We start from the raw sequence: 15,983 nt of genomic DNA on the forward strand, positions 1-15,983 counted from the left end.
ATAGGGAACTCTCCATGAGGACGTCAGTGCAGGCTGGGGGAGAGAAGGCTTGGTGGCAGGAGTGGAGACCATGGACATTTGAGTCACTTTTTCATGTAATGTACTTGTGCCTTCAGGACTTGCTTGAGCCCTATAGCATATATAGCACTTCCATTTGATGACAGAATGATGCGTGCATGACCCACTTAATGGCGAGATGTGCCAGAAAACACCCAGTTCATGACAGGCAGTTCAGATTGCATGGTGACTTGATGACCCATAGTCAAATGTTCAGTCTCTATCAAAGCCCAGTAACAGGCCAAAAGCTGTCTCTCAAAAGGAGAGTAGTTATCTGCAGAAGATCACAGGGCCTTGCTCCAAAATCCTGGAGGCCTCCACTGTGATTCATCTATGGGGTCCTGCCAAAGGCTCCAAACCCATCCCTATCTGCCACTGACATCTCAAGCATCATTGGATCTGCAGGGTCTTATGCCCCAGGTGGCAAAGCAGCTTGCACAGCAGCCAGGACCTGTTGTAGAGCCTTCTCTTGTTCTTGACCCCCACTCAAAACTGGCAGCCTATCGGGTCATTCTATAAATGGGTAATAGTAACACACCCACATAAGAAATGTGTTGCCTCCAAAGCCCAACTAGGCCTACTAGGCATTGTGCTTCTTTCTTGGTTGTAGGAGGGGCCAAATGCAACAACTTATCCTTCACCATAGAAGGAGTATCTTGACAGGTCCCAAACCACTGGATCCCTAGAGATTTTACTGAGGTAGAAGTTTCCTATATTTTAGTCAGATTTATTTCCCATCCCATGGCACACAAATGCCTCACCAATAAGTCCAGTGTGTTTTCTACTTCTCACTTGCTGGATCTAATCAGCAAAATGTTATCAACATAATGGACCAGTGTGATATCCTGGGGAAGGAAAACTATGATCAAGATCTCTGAGAATAAGGTTATAACACAAGCCCGGAGAATTGATATACCCTCAGGTAGGACGGTGAAGGAATATTGCTGGCCTTGCCAGCTGAAGGTGAACTGCTTCTGGTGGACCTTATGGACAAGAATGGAGAAAAAGGCATTTGCCAAATCAATGGCTGCATATCAGGTACCAAGAGATGTGTTAATTTGTTCAAGCCATGAAACCACTTCTGGTACAGCAGCTGCAATTGGAGTCACCACTTGGTTAAGCTTATGATAATCTACCATTATTCTCCAAGATCCATCTGTCTTCTGCACAGCCAAATAGGATAATTGAATGGAAATGTGGGAATCACCACCCCTGCATCTTTCAAGTCCTTGATGGTGGCAGTAATCTCTGCAATCCCTCCAGGGATGTGAGATCTATCTATCTATCTATCTATCTATCTATCTATCTATCTATCTATCTATCTTTTTTTTTTTCTTCTAGTTAGATGCAACTCTAATGGTTTCCATTTGCCTTTCCCATGATAATAGCCCTCACCCTACCAGTCAGGGAGCCAGTGTGGGAATTCTGCCAACTACTAAATATGTCTATGCCAATTATAGATTCTGGCACTGGGGAAATGATCACAGGATGAATCTGGGGACCCAACGGACCCACTGTAAGTTAGGCCTGAGCTAAAATTCCATTAATTACTGAACCTCCATAAGCTCCTACTTTAACTGAAGGACCACAATGACGTTTTGGGTCACTTGGAGTCAATGTCAGCTCAGAGCTAGTGTCCAGTAGTCCCCCAAAATTCTGATCATTACCCTTTCCCCAGTGCACAGTTACTCTGGTAAAAGGCCGGAGTTCTTCTTGGGCAAGGATGGGGGAAATGTTAACAGTATAAATTGTCGGTAGTGTAGTGGGGTCTTTCCTCAAGGAGACCCGGCCTCCCTTTTATTCAAGGGGTTCTGGGTCTTTAAACTGGTTCAAAGTCTGGAAATAGATTGATACTTTTATAATTCAAATTCATCTTTGTCCATTCAACCTGGAAGTTTTTTGCTTATACAAATTAAGTAAGAATGCAGTATGCTACCTATCAATTTCAATTCTAGGACACTGTGATTAATTAGCCAATGTCAGAGCTCTACATGAGTCAGACTATTCTGATTGCTCCTTTGTCTCTGCTGTCCATTACGGTAGCTATGCCCACCTTGCCCTTGATAGTTGAGTGTCACCTCTGGATCCAATTATTCTTATTGCATTTAAATTTTCTAATTGAGTGACTGCAGTTCCCACTGGAAGATCAGGCATACAGAGAAGAGCAATCACAGAGCTCTTCAAGGATTCAGGTGCTCCCCTCACAAACCTATTTTGCAAAATATTGGCGAAGGATATGTCTTCTGGACCCCCCGCCCCCGGCTGTGATAAGTGGATCTAAAGTGAATAATCCACTCTAGCGTCCCAAACTTCCTAAGCCTTTGAATCCCTTCCTTATATTAAAGGAAGATCAGGCATTTCTAGCCTGCTCACAGTGGGTCATCTTTTGATCCACGTTTCAGTAACCAAGCAAATAAACTATTAGAACCTGGTTTTTTTTTGTTTGTTTTTTGTTTTTTGTTTTTAAACTCCCTGAGTTGCAACATTCAATGCAGAATCCTTGCTTCATGGGCCCAAATCAATAAATTCAACCTGATCCAACTTTATGTTTCTTCCACCATTACCCCACACCCTTAATATCCACTCCAAGGTCTTTTCTCCAGATTTCTGCTTATATAAATTAGAAAACTCATTTGGGGGTGTAGCATACCTCCTCATGGGGCACACTCTGAACCTCACCTCCAGAAGCTTGCTGGAACTTCAGTTTTAGGTCTAGAAGCAGACAGGGGTATTGGGGGTGGGTCATGAAGAGCATGGCATTATCTTGCCTGGCAACTACCTCAGGCACGGTCATCACTGTTGCCTCAGAGAGTGCATGGTTAATCTCCTCAGACAAAGGTGGAAAGGCTGATGGCAGCCTGGGTCAGGAAGGGGATGTTGCCCCCACTGGGTGTGGGGAGGCTTCTTCCTCTGGCAAAAAAGACTCATCAGAGTTTACAAGCTCACTGTCCCCAGCTTCGTCAGGGTCTTCTCACATCCCCATTCCAAGTTGCAGGGTCCCATTCTTTTCCAATCAGTGCCCTCACTTTAACAGTAGACAACAGGTGAGGCTGAGCATGCACCTTTTTCTGCAGGTCAGCCACTTGCACGGTAAGAACTTGTATCTGATTTTCTGTAATTTCAGTCCTTTATGGAAAATCAGACTCTCACTCAGGGCAATCTTAGAAGACCTGCGGCTCAGCTGGGCGTGGTGGCTCATGCCTGTAATCCCAGCACTTTGGGAGGCTGAGGTGGGCGAATCACCTGAGGTCAGGAGTTTGAGACGAGCCTGGCCAACATGATGAACTCCCGTCTCTACTAAAAATATAAAAATTTGCCCGGCATGATGGCGCATGTCTGTAATCCCAGCTACTTGGGAAGTTGAGGCAAGAGAATCACTTGAACCCAGGAGGCAGAGGTTGCAGTGAGCCAAGATCACACCACTGTACTCCAGCCTGGGCAACAGAGCGAGACTCTGTCTCAAAAAAAAAAAAAAAAAAAAAAAGACTTGAGGCTCAGTATGTGCTTATGGAGCTGGGAGTTAGAATCCCTGAGCTCATCCTTTTCTTTCATCATTTTTCCAAGCGAACTTAGGAGCAACCAACCAACTTCATTATATTCCTTGGTTCTCCACATACAGTCAAAGATATTATGTATAGAGTCACTAAACTTCTTGCCTTTCGTGAGTGGTGAATCAGGAGTATCAAATGCATTTATTTTGCCTAACTCTCTAAACAGGTCACAGCAGGGACTATCATTATTCTTCATACTATTAGAAGTAGAATCCTTAGCTTTTTGGTGTCTAATCATAATAAGCAGCCAAATCCAGAAATCCCAAAACCAACCAAAGAAATCCATCACTAAAATTCCCTTCCTCTAGAACCATTCCTGGTACCAAAATCTGTATTAGTCAGGGTTCTCTATAGGGACAGAACTAACAGGATATATGTATATATAAAAGGGAGTTTATTAAGGAGAATTGACATACATGATCACAAGGTAAAGTCCCACGATAGGTCATCTGCAAGTTGAGGAGCAAGGAAGCCAGTGGTGGACCAGTCCAAGTCCCAAAACTTCAAAAGTAGAGAAGATGACAGCATAGTCTTCAGTCTGTGGTCAAAGGCCCCAGAGCCCCTGGCAAACCACTGATGTAAGTCCAAGAGTCCAGAAGCTGAAGAACTTGGAGTGTGATGTTCAAGGGCAGGAAGCATTCAGCACTGGTGAAAGAGGAAGGCCAGAAGACTCAGCAAGTCAGCTCTTTCCAACTTCTTCTGCCTGCTTTATTTTAGCTGTGCTGGCAGCTGATTAGATGGTGCACACCCAGATTGAGGGTGGGTCTGCCTCTCCCAGTTCTCTGACTCAAATGTTAATCTCCTTTGGCAACATCCTCATAGACACACCCAGGAACTATACTACTTTGTATCCTTCAATCTAATTAAGTTCACACTCAATATTAATCATCATAGTATATAATAAAGGATATTAGAATGCTTACTGTAGATAAAAAATGTTTTACTATAGATTAGAAAGAACATCTAAATAAGTGGATACAGTGATCTATATTTTTTGATAGAAAAAATGACCACTGTAATGCTGCTAATTGTCTACAAATAATCAACACAATTACTGCAATTATGACCAAAATATCATCAGGAAATTCTTTCAGAGATTTGACAGAGTCATAAAAAAATTAGCAAAAATAGCTTAGAATATTTCGGAAAAGAGAGTAACGTGCAGTCTTGGCTCCTTGTATGCTGAAATCATGATCATAATCATGATCATCATCATCATTGCTATGGTTTAGATACAGTTTGTTTGGCCCCACTAAGTCTGACATTGAAATTGGATTCCCACTGTTGAAGGTGGGGTCTAGTGGGAGGTGTTTGGGATGTAGGGGTGAATTCTTCATCAATGGCTTGGTGCTAGACGCACAAGAGTGCGTTAAGTCTCACTTTTAGGTTCCCTGAAGAACTAGTTGTTGAAAAAAGCCTGGCATCTCTTTCTTTTTCTGTCTTGCCTCCTGTTTCTTGCCAGTTGATCTCTGAATAGCTGGCTCCTGTTTATCTTCTGCCATGAGTGGAAGCAACCTGAGGCTCTCACCAGAAGCAGATGCTGGTGTCATGCTTATTGTATAGCCTGCAGAACTATAAGCCAAATAAACCTCTTATGTTTATAAATTACTCAGCCTCAGGTATTCCTCTATAGCAACACAAAAGAATGAAATGAAGACAATCCTCATTTTCAGCGATTATGGAAATAGAATGATGTTTAGAGAGCTACAGACACTGAGTAAAGTAGAAGGCCTTAAAACTGTCCCACATAAATATAAATTTAGTTTATAACAAAGGTAGTATCATAAACCTAGTAGGGGAAAACCACTTGAATCATATATAAGGCCAAAACCATACAAAAACATTGTAATTATACTGCTACAGCTGAGTGAGTCATTAGAAAACCAAAAATATTAGCTCTAACCACATAACAAAGTAAATTACAGATAAGGTGATTTTAAATGAGGAGAAAAGGCATACATAAAATAGCAAAAAGAGGGAAAGCATATACTTATTTGTGAAGTAGGACTTTATATACATGATACACAAGTTAGTCACAAAGAAAAGTACTGATCCAATTATATAAAAACTCCATTTTTTGATTATTAATAAAATACAGCTATATGCAAACTTCAAAAGTAGTAAAATTTACAGCATGTCTTAGAACAGTGTGGTAAGATTCCGTAAGACAAATGCTTAAAATTGAAACACAACAACATCTCCTTGGGGATGTGACTTTAATATTTACAGTTTACTGTCAACTAGCTTCAGCTTTGGTTGCTGTCAGTGGTGAAGACTCTGTATGAATTTCTTGGTTGTAGAGAGTCTTTGTGTGATGGTTTTCTTAGATGCTGGTTTTAGGTAACAATCAACATGGTGACTGGAACAGAACATCACATCTCAATATCAACATTGAATGTAAGGGATTCAGAGATTCAAGGATTCAGAGATAGGTTGTGTATTTACTAATATGAAAGCTTTTCATTCAACAGGTAATATTGGCTGGATGAAGACAAATTTTACAAATTATTCCAACATGCCAATATACTTAAATTTCATCTGATTTTAGCCAAAGTGAAAGTGATGAAAAACTTTATGGGTGAAAATTTGGAATGTATTATTAAAAGGTAAAAAAAATGAATTTATCACATATGCCATGTTTAAAACAAAACCAACATATCACTGATTTTTAAAACAGGGAAGTTGATGCAACTAATTCATTAATGGTAAGGTAGTTTGGAAGGATATCTCAATTATCCATAATGAAAGGCCTGAAAGTGTTCCAGGAAGCAGTTGCAGTCAAGGAAGGTGTGGGGGGAGAAAAGATACAACTTAGTTTTAGGAAGAAAATGCACAGAGGAACGAGAAAGCAATTCCAGAGCATCTGTCAGATCTACATGAAAGGACAATTTGAGAACAGATGGCAATAGAAAGCAAAAAATTACATCATACAAATCTAGACATCTTCTGACCCGCAGTGAAGAATTTGGTACAACGGGCTAAGTCCTTTAGGACACACTAGCCAACATGGATAAGAAAAGCCTTTCAAATCTGCTAGGATTTTGCTAATGCCATTTTAGTCATTAATGTGTAGAACAAAAGGATACCAACAACTCCTATAGCGGCCCAAGCAGAAATGTGTGTGGCAGTGTAGGGTCTCTTACAAAATTTCTGCTTCAATGTATAGAGTAATAAAGTACAGATAAGGAAAATTCTGTTCTGTCCAATAACACATTTACATATTAAGCAAGCCCAGAATGAGGATTTAGCCTTCCAAATAAATGCAGTTCTATAATAAGAATAATAAAATAATGGCACCAGATTGTTATTTTGCTAGATAATAGAAAGACTGGGTGTTTTAGGTCAAAATAGAGTTCTGACAAATATCTATTGGCTACACAAAGATTATAATTTCTCTTCTTTTTCCCTCCTCCTCCTCCTCCTCCTCCTCCTCCTCCTCCACTTCCTCCTTCTTCTCTACCTTCTTTCCCTCCTCCATAAATTCACGAATTACATGTGCAGGTTTGTTACATAAATATATTGCATAATGGTGAGGTTTAGGCTTCTAGTGTGCCCTTCACCCAAATAGTGAAAAGTATACCCAATAGGTAATTTTTCAACCCATACTTCTATCCACATTTTTGAAGTCCCCAGTGTCTATTATTTCCATCTATATGTTCATGATTACCCATTGTTTAGTTCCCACTTACAAGGAGAATATGTGATATTTGAGTTCATGTTTCTGAGTTATTTCACTGTGGATAATAGCCTCCGACTCCATCCATGTTGCTATAAAAGGCATTCCATTCTCTTTTTGTGGCTACATATATACCACATTTTCTTTGTCCAGTCATCTGTTGATGGACACTTGGGTTGATTTCATGATTTGGCTATTGTGAATAGTGCTGTGATAAACACTGTGATAAAAGTGCAGGTATCTTTTTTATATAATTTATTTTCCTCTGATAGATGCCCAGTAGTGGGGCTGCCGGCTCAAATGATAGTTGTATTTTTAGTTCTTTGAAATCTCCATACTGTTTTCCATAGAGACTATACTAATTTACATTCCCAAAATAACAGATGTTGGTGAGGATGCAGAGAAAAGTGTTCCCTTTTTCTCTGCATCCTCACCAACATCTGTTATTTTTTGACTATTTAATAATAGTAATTCTTAATGGTGTAAGATGGTATTTCACTTTGCATGTCTCTGAATACTAGTGATATTGAGAACTTTTTGGATTTTTGTCATCATATACAAGAATTAACTCAAGACCGATTAAACATTTAACTGTAAGACCTGAATTGACACAAAATCCTAGAAGAAAACCTAGGAAAAACTCTTCTAGATATTGACCCAGGCAAATAATTCATGATTAAGATTTCAAAAGCGAATGCTATAAAACAAGAAGTAGACAAATGGGACTTAAGTCAACTAAAAATGTTCTGCATAGCAAAAGACATTATCAACAGAGTAAATAGACCACCTACAGAATGGGAGAAAATATTTGCAAACATGCATCTGACAAGAACTAATATTCCAAATCTACAACCAACTTAAACAACTCACCAAGATAAAAACAAATAACCCCTTTAAAAAGTGGATAAAGGATATGAACAGATTTTCTCAGAAGATGTACAAGTATATCTACTATTTAACTTAAAAAAGTAGTTACTGAAACAATCTAAATGAATTATAAGAAAATCTATCATTTTAATACTGCTTTTTTAGTCAATAAAACAGGTGTTCTCTTAAGTGTCAGGAGTGATTTTAGTTTCCCAACAACGGGGTGTTGATTTCAGATTCTCAGTTGGATTATGTTGCAGGGATATTTTTGATTATTTATTATCAGGCCTAGCTTTTGACAAACTATTAATATTATGTATCCAGAATAATGGCTCAGTGGTATAAACCACCATAGAATTGTTGTAACAGGAGAAGGATCCTAAAGCCAATATCTGAATCAAGAAATTGATACTTGAGAAATGCAGATTATATAAAACATTTTTTTCTACTTTTTATTAATTTTTGTATTCCCTGCAAAGGGCACAGTGCCTGTCACATAGTAAACACACAATAATGTGCTTTATACTGAAGTAAATGGTTTGGAATACTTGTGTCCACAGCGGGATAATAGTCTCCATTTATATTTAATGAGCACGTATTATGTGCTAGGGAACTGAGGATTTGGGTTCAAATTTGGTTTAACCTTAAATGACTTATTTTTGAAGCTTCAGTTATCTCGTTTCTAGAATGGAAATAATTCCTCTCCCACCTGAAAAGGTTTTTGAGAGTTAAAAACTTCATTGAGTATGAAAGTAATTAAATTTAAATTATTACAAAATATGTTACTTTAATAAAACAAACATATTTTTGTTCATTCAGCAGCAATAATTTTTGTAACACTTGAATCAACAGTAGAATTCACAGTGCATAGACACCAGTTCATCAGATTTATTCCCTAGAGCTGAAGGCTTACTTTAATTTTAATGCTTGAATTTGTTAATCAACCATGCTATAAATCCCTTAAGTAGTTAATATTGTATTATTCACAATCTCTTATGCTTAGTTTAATATATGAAAGAGATTATTCTGAGTACTGTACTTTCTCACATAATTTATATATCCACAGTAGATACCCTCATTGAATCTGAAAATTTCCTCATTAATGCTTAATTATATTCTATAACATAGTTTATCTGAATTGTTTCTAAATTTTTTCAAGTCATTTTCAGCTGCTGAACTTTTAATATAATACAACTAAGCTTATTCTTGAACCTAAATGCATAATTTCAGTTCTTTCATTTTCTTTGTGTTATATACATTCAGAATTCTCAATTTGTTTCATGCTTGTTTGGCCTAATTTTATCAATTTAGTTTTATATTAAATATGTTGGTCTCAGACATTATACTAAGGGGTACCATTAAATACCTTGTAGTTACTTAAATGATGAGAAAAATATGTATCTTCATATTGCCTTGAACATCTTTGATTACCATGTTACACTTCTCACAATGAATCAATATTGGTATATTATTGTTAACTAAAGTCCATAGTTAATTCAGATTTTTTGTATTTTTTGATCTATATGCATATATTTTTTTGTATTCTAAAATCCTATCCAGGATACCAATAACATTTAATCAACATATTTCTTTAGGTTCTTCTTGGTTTAATTCTTGTCCTTCCTGCCACCATGTGAAGAAGGACGTGTTTATTTCCCCTTCTGCCATGATTGTAAGTTTCCTGAGGCCGCCACAGCAATGCAGAACTGTAAGTCAATTAAACCTCTTTCCTTTATAAATTACCCAGTCTTGGGTATTCCTTCATAGCAGCATGAGAATGAACTAATAGACATGGTTTTTGACAAATGCTCAATGGCATGTATTAATCATTATAGTATCATACAGAATAGTTTCATTGTCCTAAAAAATCAAATCCCTAAGCTTTATTTATTCATCCCACTTTCTTCTTTCGCTTAGAATACATTTATGTTTCTTTCATGCATTTTTGTTTCTTGCTAGCTCATTTCTTTTTTTCTTATAATAATATCTCATTTTATAACTGTATCACAAATGTCAATAGCAGAGTAGACCAAGCAGAAAGAATCTCAGAGCTTGATGACTGCCTTTCTGAAATAAGACAGGCAGACAAGAATAGAGAAAAATGAATGAAAAAGAATGAACAAAATCTCCAAGAAATATGGGACTATGTAAAAAGTCAAAACCTGTGACTGATTGGGGTACCTGAAAGAGATGAGAAGAATAGAACCAAGTTGGAAAACGTGTTTCAGGATAAATTACTTTTCTAATGTATCATTGAATTTGTTTTGCTGGTGTATTGTTGAGGATTTTTCATCAATATTTATCAGAGATATTAGCCTGTAGTTTTCTGTTTTTTGTTGTTTTCTTTTCCTACACTTTTGTCTGGTTTTGGCATCAGGATAATACCAGCCTTGTAGAAAGAATTTGCAAGTTTTTGTTCCACCTTTATGTTTTGGAATAGTTTGGGTAGGATTGCTATTAGTTCTTCCCTAAATGTTTGGTAGAATTCAGTAGTGAATCTGTTGGGTTTGGGCTTTTCTTTACTGGGAAACTTTGTATTGGGGATCCAATCTCTTTATTTGTTATTAGTCTGTTCAGGTTTTGGATTTCTTCATGGTTCAATCTTGGTATGTTTTGTATGTCTCTTAGAGTGCATCCATCTCCTCTAAATTTTCCAATTTGTTGGCATATAGTTTCTCATAGTAGCTACTAATGATCCTCTGAATTTCTGCAATATCAGCTGTAATGTCTCCCTTATCATCTGTAATTTTATTTATTTGGGTCTTCCTTTTTTTTCTTCATTAGTCTGGCTAGAGGTTTGTCAATATTTTTAAATCTTTTGAAAAAAATGACTTTTTGTTTTATTAACATTTTGTATTTCCTTCATTTCGAATTCACTTATTTCTGCCATGATATGTATTATTTATTTCCTTCTACTAATTTTGGACTCAGTTTGCTCTGATTTTCTAGTTCTTCATGATGTATCACCAGGTTATATTTGAAGTTTTTCTTCTTTTTTGATGTAGGCACCTATGGCTATAAAATTTCCTCTTAGTACTGCTTTCACTGTATCCCATGGGTTTTGGTATGTTATGTTTTCATTATTATTTTTTTCAAGAAATTTTGTAATTTCCTTCTTAATTTCTTCATCAACCCACTAGTCGTTCAGGAGCATATTGTTTAATTTTCATGTGTTTGTATTGCTTCCAAAATTCCTCTTGTTGATTTCTAGTTTTATTCCATTGTGGTTATGAATATGCTTGCTATTTCAATTTTTAAGATGTTTTAAGACTTGTTTTGTAACTAACATAAGGTCTATCCTTGATAATGATCCAGGTGCTGAGGAAAATAATGTGTTATTTATTTATTTATTTATTTATTTATTTATTTATTTATTTAGAGACAGAGTCTCACTCTGTCTCCCAGGCTGGAGTGCAGTGGCGCAATCTCAGCTAACTGCAAGCTCTGCCTCCCGGGTTCACGCCGTTCTCCTGCCTCAGCCTCCCATGTAGCTGGGACTATAGGCGCCTGCCACCACGCCTGGCTAATTTTTTGTATTTTTAATAGAGACGGGGTTTCACCGTGTTAGCCAGGATGGTCTCTATCTCGCCTGAGCTCATGATCCCTCCGCCTGGTCCTCCTAAAGAGCTGGAAGTACAGGCCTGGCAAGAATGTGTATTCTTTAGACTTTGGATGAAATGTTCTGTAAACATCTATTAAGTCTATTTGTTGTGTAGTGCAGATTAAGTCTGATGTTGTATTAGTTTGTTCTCACACTGCTAACAAAGACATACTAGAAACTGGGTAATTTATAAAGAAAACAGATTTAGTTGACTCAGTTCACCATGACTGAGGAGGCCTCAAGAAACTTACAATTGTGGTGGAAGAGAAAGCAAGCACGTCTTCTTCACATGGCAACGGCAAAGAGAAGTGCCAAGCAAAAGGGGGAAAAGCCCCTTATGAAACTATAAGATCTTGTAAGAACTTACTCACTATCATGAGAACAGCATGAAGGTAATCACCCCTATGATTCAATTACCCCCTGCAAGGCCCCACCCACAACATGTGGGGATTATGGGAACTATAATTCCAGATGAGATTTGGGTGGGTACAGTCAAACCATATCAGATGTTTCTTTGTTGAGTGTCTGGGAGATCTGTCCAATGCTGAAAACAAGGTGTTGAACTTTCCAGTTATTGTTTGGGGTCTATCTTTCCCTTTAGCTTTAAAAATGTTTGCTTTATATATCTGGATGCTCCAGTGTTAGCATATATATATATTTACAATCATTATGCCTTGTTGCTGGATTGATCCCTTTGCATTACATGATGACCTTCTTTATTTCTTACGTTTTCTGTCTTGAAATCTATTTTGTCTGATATAAATATAGCTACTTCTGCTCTTTTGTGGTTTCCATTGTCAATGAATACCTTTTTCCATTCTTTCATTTTCAGTATACATTTATCTTTGCAGGTGAAGTGTGTTTCTTATAGGCAACAGATCAATGGGTCCTGTTTTTTTTTTTTTTTTTTTTTTTCATCCATTCAGACACTCTACATCTTTTGATTGGAAAGTTTAGTCCATTTACATTCAACATTACTATTGATAAGTAGGGACTTCTGCCATTGTGTTATTTGCCCTTCCTCCCTCCCTCTCTCCCTCCCTCCCTTCCTTCCTTCCTGTCTTCCTTTTAGTAAAGGTGATTTTCTCTGGTGGTATGATTTAGCTTTTTGCTTTTTACTTTTCGTGTATCCATTGTGTGTTTTTCAATTTAAGGTTACTGTGAGGTGCATAAATACTATCTTATAACCAATTATTTTAAACTGATGACAACACTGATTACATAAACAACAAACATGCAAAAAGAAAACTAATAAAATCTCTACATTTTAACTTCATCCCCTTGCTTTTTAACTTTTTGCTGTTTCTCTTTTGGTTTTTCCTAGTCTAATGTTAGTGCTGGACTGGGCTAAGAGCCAGAGGACTAGGGTGGCGTGTAACCTAGGGAAATACAAGCCAGAGTGGCCAAAGGAGAACTTCTGCCATCCTCCCCTAGGCAGTACAGCTCATAGCAATGAAAATGTATCCTTCCTTCTGCTTAAGGAGATGAGAGCAAAGAGTAAAGAAGACTTTGTTTTGCATCTTGGATTCAAGCTCAGTCACAGTAAGACAGGGCACCGGGCAGGGTCGTGAGGCCCTCATTCCAGGCCCTAGCTCCTAGATAACATTTCTAGTCACACACTGGGTCAAAAGAGATCCCATTGTCTTGAAGGGAAGAACCCAGTCCTAGCAGGATGCATCTTAACCTGAACACCACTCCTGTACTAACATTGTAATTATAGTGTGTAAACTACACTTAAGTAGAAAGGCTAAATGATGAAACAATACAAAATAATAAGTACAACAATTTTTCAATACATAGGCAGTACCATAATAAAGTATTCAGTAGGAATAGCACCAGCTTTTCTCTGCACATATGGTAGAATTTGACTGTGAATCCGTCTGGTCCTGGGCTTTTGTTGGTTGGTAGAATATTTATTACTGATTCAATTTTGGTGCTTGTTATTATTCTGTTCAGGGATTTAATTTCTTCCTGGCTCAATCTTGGGAAGGTGTATGTGTCTAGCAATTTATCCATTTCTTCTAAATTTTCTAGTTTACATACATGGAGGTGTACATAATATTTCTTGGGTCTTCCCTCTTTTAATCTTTATTAGTTTAGCTAGCAGTCTATGTATTTTTAACTTAAAAGAAACAACTCCTGGATTTGTTGATGTTTTGAATGACTTTACATGTCTCAGTCTCCTTCAGTTTAGCTCTGATTTTGGTTATTTCTTGTCTTCTGCTGTCTTTGGGGTTGGTTTTCTCTTGGTTGTCTAGTTATTTTAATCATGATGTTATGTTGCTAAGTTGAGATCTTTTTAACTTTTTATGTGGATATGTAGTATTATAAATTTCTGTCTTAACACTGCCTTAGCTGTGTCCCAGAAATTTTGGTATGTTGTATCATTGTTCTCATTAGTTTCAAAGAACTTCCTGTTTCTGCCTTAATTTTATCATTTACCCAGAAGTAGTACTTCAGGATCAGATTATTCAATTTTCATGTAATTGTATGGTTTTGAGTGAATGTATTAGTCTTGATTTCTAATTTGATTGTGCTCTGGTCCAAGAGATGCTTTGTTATGATTTCAGTTTTTTTGCTTTGGCTGAGGAGTGTTTTATTCCTGATTTTGTGATTAATTTTAGATTATGTGCCATGTGGCAATGAGGAGAATTAACATCCTGTTGTTTTGGGATGGAGAGCTCTGTAGATGTCTATCATGTCCATTTGATCTGGTACTGATTTCAGGTCCTGAATATCTTTGTCTCCCACTATTACTGTGTGGGAGTCTAAGTCTCTTTGAAGGTCTCTAAGAACTTGCTTTATGAATCTGGGTGCTACTATTTTGGGTGAATATATATTTAGGATAGTTAGGTTTTCTTGTTGAATTGAACTCGTTACCATTATGTAATCCCCTTCTTCGTCTTTTTTGATCTTTGCTGATTTAAAGTCTATTTTGTCTGAAACTGGAGTTGCAACCCCTCCATTTTTCTATTTTCTATTTGCTTGCTAGATTTTTCTCCATCTCTTTATTTTGAGCCTTTGGGTGTCATTGTATCTGAAATGGGTCTCTTGAAGAGACCATACCAATGGGTCTTGGTTCTTTATCGATCTTGCCCTCTATGCCTTTTAATTAATCAAGGTTGTTATTGATATGTGTGGATTTGATCCCGTCATCCTGCTGTTACCGGTTATTTTGCAGACTTCTTTAGATGGTTGCTTTATAGTGTCATTGGACTGTGTACTTCAGTTTGTTTTTATAGCAGCTGGTAATGGTCTTTTCTTTCCATATTTAGTGCTTCCGTCAAGATGTATTGTAAGGTAGGTTTGTTGTAAATTCCATCAGCATTTGCTTGTCTGAAAAGGATCATTTATCTCCTTTGCTTATGAGCTTAGTTTGACTGGATATGAAATTCTGGGTTGGAATTTTTCTTTAACAATGTTATATATTGGCCCCCAATCTCTTCTGATTGTAGGGTTTCTGCTGAGAGATCTACTGTTGGTCTGATGGGATTCCCTTTGTAGGTGACCTGGCCTTTCGCTCCAGCTGCCTTTAACATTTTTTCTTTCATTTTGACCTTGGAGAATCTGATGATTATGTGTCTTGGAAATAATCTTCTTGTGAAGTATCTTACTGGGGTTCTCTACCTTTCTTGAATTTGGATGTTGGCCTCTCTAGACATGTAGAGAAAATCCTCATGGATGATATCTTGAGATATGTTATCCAAGTTGGTTCCATTCTCTTATTCTCTTCCAGGAACACCAATGAGTCATAGATTAAATCTCTTTATATAATTCCATATTTCTCAAAGGTTTTGTCCATTCCTTTTCGTTGTTTTTTTTTTTTTTTTTTTTTTTTTTTTTTTTTTTTTCCTTTCTATTCTTGTCTGACTGTCTTATTTTAGAAAGCCAGTTTTCAAGCTCCGTGATTCTTTCCCCTACTTGGTCTATTCTGCTATTAATACTTACGATTGCATCATGAAATTCTTGTAGTGTCTTTTTTAGCTCTATCTGATAGGTTACATTCTTTTCTATTTTGGCTATTTTGTGTCTCAGGTCCCACACTATTTTATTGTCATTTTTAAATTCCTTGGGTTCCTTTCCAACATATTCCTATATCTAAATAATCTTCATTCTTATCCATATTCTGAATTCTATTTCTGTCATTTCAGCCATCTCAGGCTGGTTCAGAACTCTTGTTGGAGAAGTAGTGTGGTCATATGGAAGAAAGAAGACACTCTGGCTTTCTGAG

The 15,983-nt window shown here is 37.2% G+C and overlaps 1 long non-coding RNA gene across 1 annotated transcript in view; it reads right to left on the bottom strand.

Moving 5' to 3' along the window:
• LOC140709985 (uncharacterized) overlaps positions 1-15,983 on the bottom strand; it is a 165,632-nt gene that overhangs the window by 4,769 nt on the left and 144,880 nt on the right. The window contains exon 2 of the long non-coding RNA XR_012090883.1: positions 4,025-4,253. This is a non-coding gene — a long non-coding RNA (uncharacterized lncRNA). The remainder of the gene's footprint in view (positions 1-4,024; positions 4,254-15,983) is intronic.

Source organism: Chlorocebus sabaeus, chromosome 23, assembly GCF_047675955.1.
Source record: "Chlorocebus sabaeus isolate Y175 chromosome 23, mChlSab1.0.hap1, whole genome shotgun sequence".
Lineage (NCBI taxonomy): Eukaryota > Metazoa > Chordata > Mammalia > Primates > Cercopithecidae > Chlorocebus > Chlorocebus sabaeus.